The sequence below is a fragment of the Crocodylus porosus genome, unplaced genomic scaffold (genome assembly GCF_001723895.1).
Source record: "Crocodylus porosus isolate Cpor-Errol unplaced genomic scaffold, CroPor_comp1, whole genome shotgun sequence".
NCBI lineage: Eukaryota > Metazoa > Chordata > Crocodylia > Crocodylidae > Crocodylus > Crocodylus porosus.
The window spans coordinates 2,353,977-2,358,745 of NW_017728919.1; positions in this window are offsets into that span (position 1 = coordinate 2,353,977).

The window sequence follows — 4,769 nt, forward strand, 5'->3', positions numbered from 1 at the left end:
AAGAGGTCAAGACTGACTAGGGGCTGCAGAGGAAACTGGCACGAAGAGACACGAGCACCACCGCGCCCAGGGCTTTGCTCTGTAACCCCTGCACCACACCGGAGGCAGACAAGAGGGCTGAGCTGGGCCAGAGGCTCAGCCTGCAAGGAGCGGTCCCGCATAACCAAAACGATCAGCTCAGCCGCAAGCAGCAGCCTGGCCCCACTGGTGCTCCTGGCATGGGCTGGGCCCTTCTCCTCAAAAGCAAACAGTCATGCCAAGGCCCCACTTCCAGTTACTCAGAGTCCAGAGGACAAGAAGAGAAAAAAGGGATCTCAAAAAGTCCAAAAAGGGGAAGCAAAAAAGCTGCCACATAGCTTTAGGCTCAGACTGAACCCGCTTCAAAGCGGCAACTGGCTACAGTTCCCTAGACTATTTCCCCCTCTGCCATCATAACTTGAGCACAGAGTAAGCGCCTTGCTGCGTATTGGCAACCCCGTGCCCAGGAGCCTGCCAGGGACTTTTGCCAGAGCTCAAGATACCACTGGTGAAGGTGAGCAGACTTTCGCTTCAGGAGAAATGTTGATGGCATGAGGGTGCGGGAAAGTGGTTTGCTTTTTTTTTTTTGTTTTTAAAGCTGGAATTCTCTCATTTTCAAGCAGTACCGGCAGTTTCAGTCGACTGCAGCCTCAAACAAAAAAAGGAGACCACCATCACGTCCATCTCACTCGCACTGCTTGTGCCCACTATCCATCCCCCAACGCAAGCCAGTTTTCAACAGGGCAGGCTGCACTAGTTGTGCACAATGCCCCGTCAGAGGCAACACGCATCCACATGTGCTCCTCGTGCACGTATCCACATCTGCTCCGTCTCCACCTCAGTTCCACTTTGCAGGCCTGGACCTCCCCAGCCTCAGTCCCTTTCCCCCCAGGTGCTGTTGCAGACTGGAGCTGGGGCCTACCGTTCGGTGCCTGCCACGTTTCTGGCCACACTGAATACAATCGTACTAAATAAGGGCCCAGTGAACACAGAGCAGCCGGAAGGCAGGAAAATACCACCTGCAGAATCAGAGGAACTACAATTAGGGGAGGTTTTCATAAACGTCAGACCAAAGATACATCAGTCAGGACAACTGGGGAGAACCTGAGAGCCAAGTTTCAAATCAAGACGGTCACAGCCCACTCCTGCCCCGTGATGGTGCGGCGCTTCGGTCCGCACCAGATTGGCTCTTTCTGGACTAGATCAGTTTTTTGAACAAGCTACAGCATCTGCAGCAGTAAGCTCCCCCCACCCCAGCAGGAATCCACCACCACGGGGACCCCTGGGGTGCGATGCTCGCTGATGCCTGCCCACACAGGAGACTTGGACAGAAACAAGATGCTGCTACAACCACAAACAGGCCGGTCCCCCACAGCGAGTCCAGGTGGATGCTCAGAGTCAGGCTTCCCTGTCGCTGGCTCTTCACTCCTTTCCTTCGGCAGCCAGTGGTTAAGTGCCGTAAATCAGGGCTATGGGGGGTGGGGGGGGCACCAGTCACGTGCTGCTCTTATCTTTGCAGCAGGGCTGTTTGTATGCACGGTGGGGCGGCCCTGCCTGCTGCGCTGGGGGCCACGCTGGAAGCAGAAACAGGCAGATGCTCATTTCCTGTTTCCGCAGCTCCACCCAGAGCGCTGCGCCCTTGTCCAGTCCATCCCCGTTAACCCAGCCCAGCCTGGCACGGCCGCTCCATCCGCCTCCCTTCCTCCGAACGCAGGAGGCTGCTCCTTGTGTGCCGGGGGCTAGCCCAGCTCCCTCTCTCTTCCCCACATACGGGGGAAATTTACCAAACGCGGAGTGGAAAAGTCAGCCACCTCCAGGATTATTCATACAAGGAGGCGATGACAAGCTGCCCGGGTCCCCCAGCAGCTACGGCACAGTCACCGTCCTCCTCCCTGGCAAGCGCTTTGTCAGGAGAGGAGGGGAAGTCACGGCGCGGCACCAGCAACCCCAGGGCTGCCAGCAGCACAAGGCCGCAGCACGCCCACGAGCCCCCGGCACAGGATGGGAAGTGCGCCCCAGGCATCTCATGACCACTGCCATGTTGGCGGCCAGGCCAGCAGCTTGCAGGCTAGGCGCAGGCCCACGGGCACGCCAGCCAGCGCACGGCACGGCGTGGCACGGCACTCCCCCACGGGGCCGCCACGGCAGCCCGGGCAGGAAGCCGCTCAAGCACGGGGACACGCAGGCAAGGCTCTGCAAACCAAAGGCCTCGCTGGTGCTACAGGCTGCATGAGGAGGGGCTCAGGCGCCCGCCCCTTCCTGCTGCACCCGCCCCGAAGGGATGCGCCACGGCGCCATGAGCTTGGTAGAGAAATAAACAGCCAGAAATAAACAGGGCCGCTGGAGAGCAACCCAGGGCGCGAGGCACAGGGCAAGGGCACTCCCAGCTCTGCTCGCCTGGGAAGGGCACAAGCAGCTAGTCAGGGTCCTGGAGACACAAGTCCAACCCTCGGGGATGTAGAAGAGCATGCTGGCACAGGCTGGAGCCCTTGTGGCACAGAGACAGAGCTCCTGCACAGCAGCCCAGCGCAGCCCCTACCATCCCTCGGCAGTGCAGAGCAGTGCGGTGTCTGCATGGCTGCCGGCCCAGCCAGCCAGGTCCAAGGGCTCCCACTGGCATCCGTTGCCAGCGTCTCAGCCATCACACCTCACTATCAAGTTAAAGCAGGGTCACTCGAGGCACTGAGCTCCAGGCTGGGGCAGGCACGCACCACCCTGAGTCTGCGCAGCGTTGCTGGAGGTACCGCTGCAAAGGAGCACTGCAGGCCTCGCTGCCGCAGCACCCCAGCATCAGCGCAAAGTCACAAGCCACTCGTGGCACAGTCACCTTTACACTCGCATCCCTGAGCAGAGCTGCTGCAGCACGTGGCAGCCCAAGGAGTGGGCAGATGCTGGGCAGAAAGCGCCCGTGAAGCCCTGGGCCCTGCTGCTGCCCTATTGGAAGGGCCCAGCCAAGCAGATCTGCACGCGCCGCCAGCCTGGAGGGACGCCTGCATCGTCCCCACCGCCGCAGAGGCCGGCTTCCTCCATCTCCTCCCCGCCGGGTGGCACAGGCGCTGGGGACAGCGCAGACGGTGTGACGAGAACGCAGCACGGCCCCCCTGCACCCGCTGCGACCTGCCAGTGGCTCGGGGGCGGTCTTACCTTTAAAGACACAGCAAGGTCCCAGGGAGCCAGTGGGCCACAGTCAGCTTCTGTTCTCACGGCTGGAACGTGGGCCCGGATGCCAGCCGGGCACCCTCAAAACGGGGAGAGCCGTGCCAGCATCGCTAAGTGCTCCAAGCACCTGGGCAGAGGCACAACGCGAAGGGCCGCCCGCTGCTAACGAATGCATGTGGCATCGGGCTCCGGCACGGCTCCTTTTATCTGCCAGCTCGTTTCTGAGGGCGCAGCTTCGTGCCTGATCCCCAAACCAATGAGCCAAGCAGCTTTCATCCACCATTCCCAGAGGGGGGCTCAGCGCCACGGCTCCCCGACTGCACCAGGTCACTCTGCCAGCGCAGCCCAAGTCTGCTAGCTGCGGCAGGCTGCCAGGCACCAGCAGCCACCTGCCACGTACGGCACACGTCCGCCCCGTCCCCGTCGCCCTCGCTGCTCAGGCCTCGTCGGCCCGGCTGAGGCGACCGCGCTCACGGCCCGGTAGCCGGGGCTGTCCGTGCACAGCTCGCGACCAAGGCGCTGGATCGCTTTCCCAGGCTTGTGATGCGCCTCGCCTCAGATCACCTTGCAGCGAGGGCGCGCGCAGCATGCACTCGGGAGCCCGGACCCCCACCAACTCCCTCGGCCTGACAGCCCCCATCTGCGGGGAACCAGCGCCGGCCACGTGTTTCTGAAGCGCTGCAACGGCACGGGGGGCAGCGTGGGGCAAGCGGCCCCACGGCTTGAGCGCAGAGCAGGCGATTAAAGAGGAACGGCATGTGGGCTGGGTGCTTTATGATAACCTCTGCCTCCCGGTCTCCAGCAGACTCGGGCATGACTCGGAAGCCGGCGCCGTAGCACGGACTCCAGGCAGGGCCAGAGCTGGACAGCCCGACGCCGGCTGCGTGGTAATGGGTGACTAGGCCACAGGGCCGAGGGGGGAAATGACACTGACATCTGCCTCCTCTGCAAGGCCCCACGGTGCCAAGCAAGATCCCCACGTCAGCCTCCAGCCTGGGCAGAACAGGCCTCAAATTACTGCCGAGCCTCAAGGCCCGAACCCCAGAAGCCCATCGCCAACGTGCTGGCAGCGTTAGGCATCTTGCACAGGCCACCCCACGCCCGAGCCGGGGCGAGGCTGCCAGATCAGGCGGCGAGGCACGCTGATGCCAGCACGCCACAGCCTGGAGACGGCAGCCTCCTGCCGCCCGACGCCTGGGCAGGAAAGAGGCTCAGTTAACGACCGCGATCAGGGCAGGAAGGAGCAGCCTTGCACCAGCCATTGCAACAGCCACGCAGCAGGAAGCCGGGAGTTCCCGCACCCGGCCCAGGTCCAGCCCCGAGTCCAGCACAAGCGCCCTGCCCCCAGGACCGCTCCTGCGCCTGCCCGGCCCCACGCGGCTCGCTCCCGGGTCACCGGGATTGCCAGGCAGGCACCCGCGAACCCCACGTGCTGCAGCGGCGGCAGGCGAGGGCCTGGCCGTGAGGGCACCGGCACGCTTGGCAAGACGGAGGAATGCGCTACGTGACGGCGCCGCGGCAGCGGGGCACGGGCAGAAGCCCTCGTGCCGAGGGCGGCGGGGAGGGGAAGCGCCGGCGAGACCCGCGCGGCG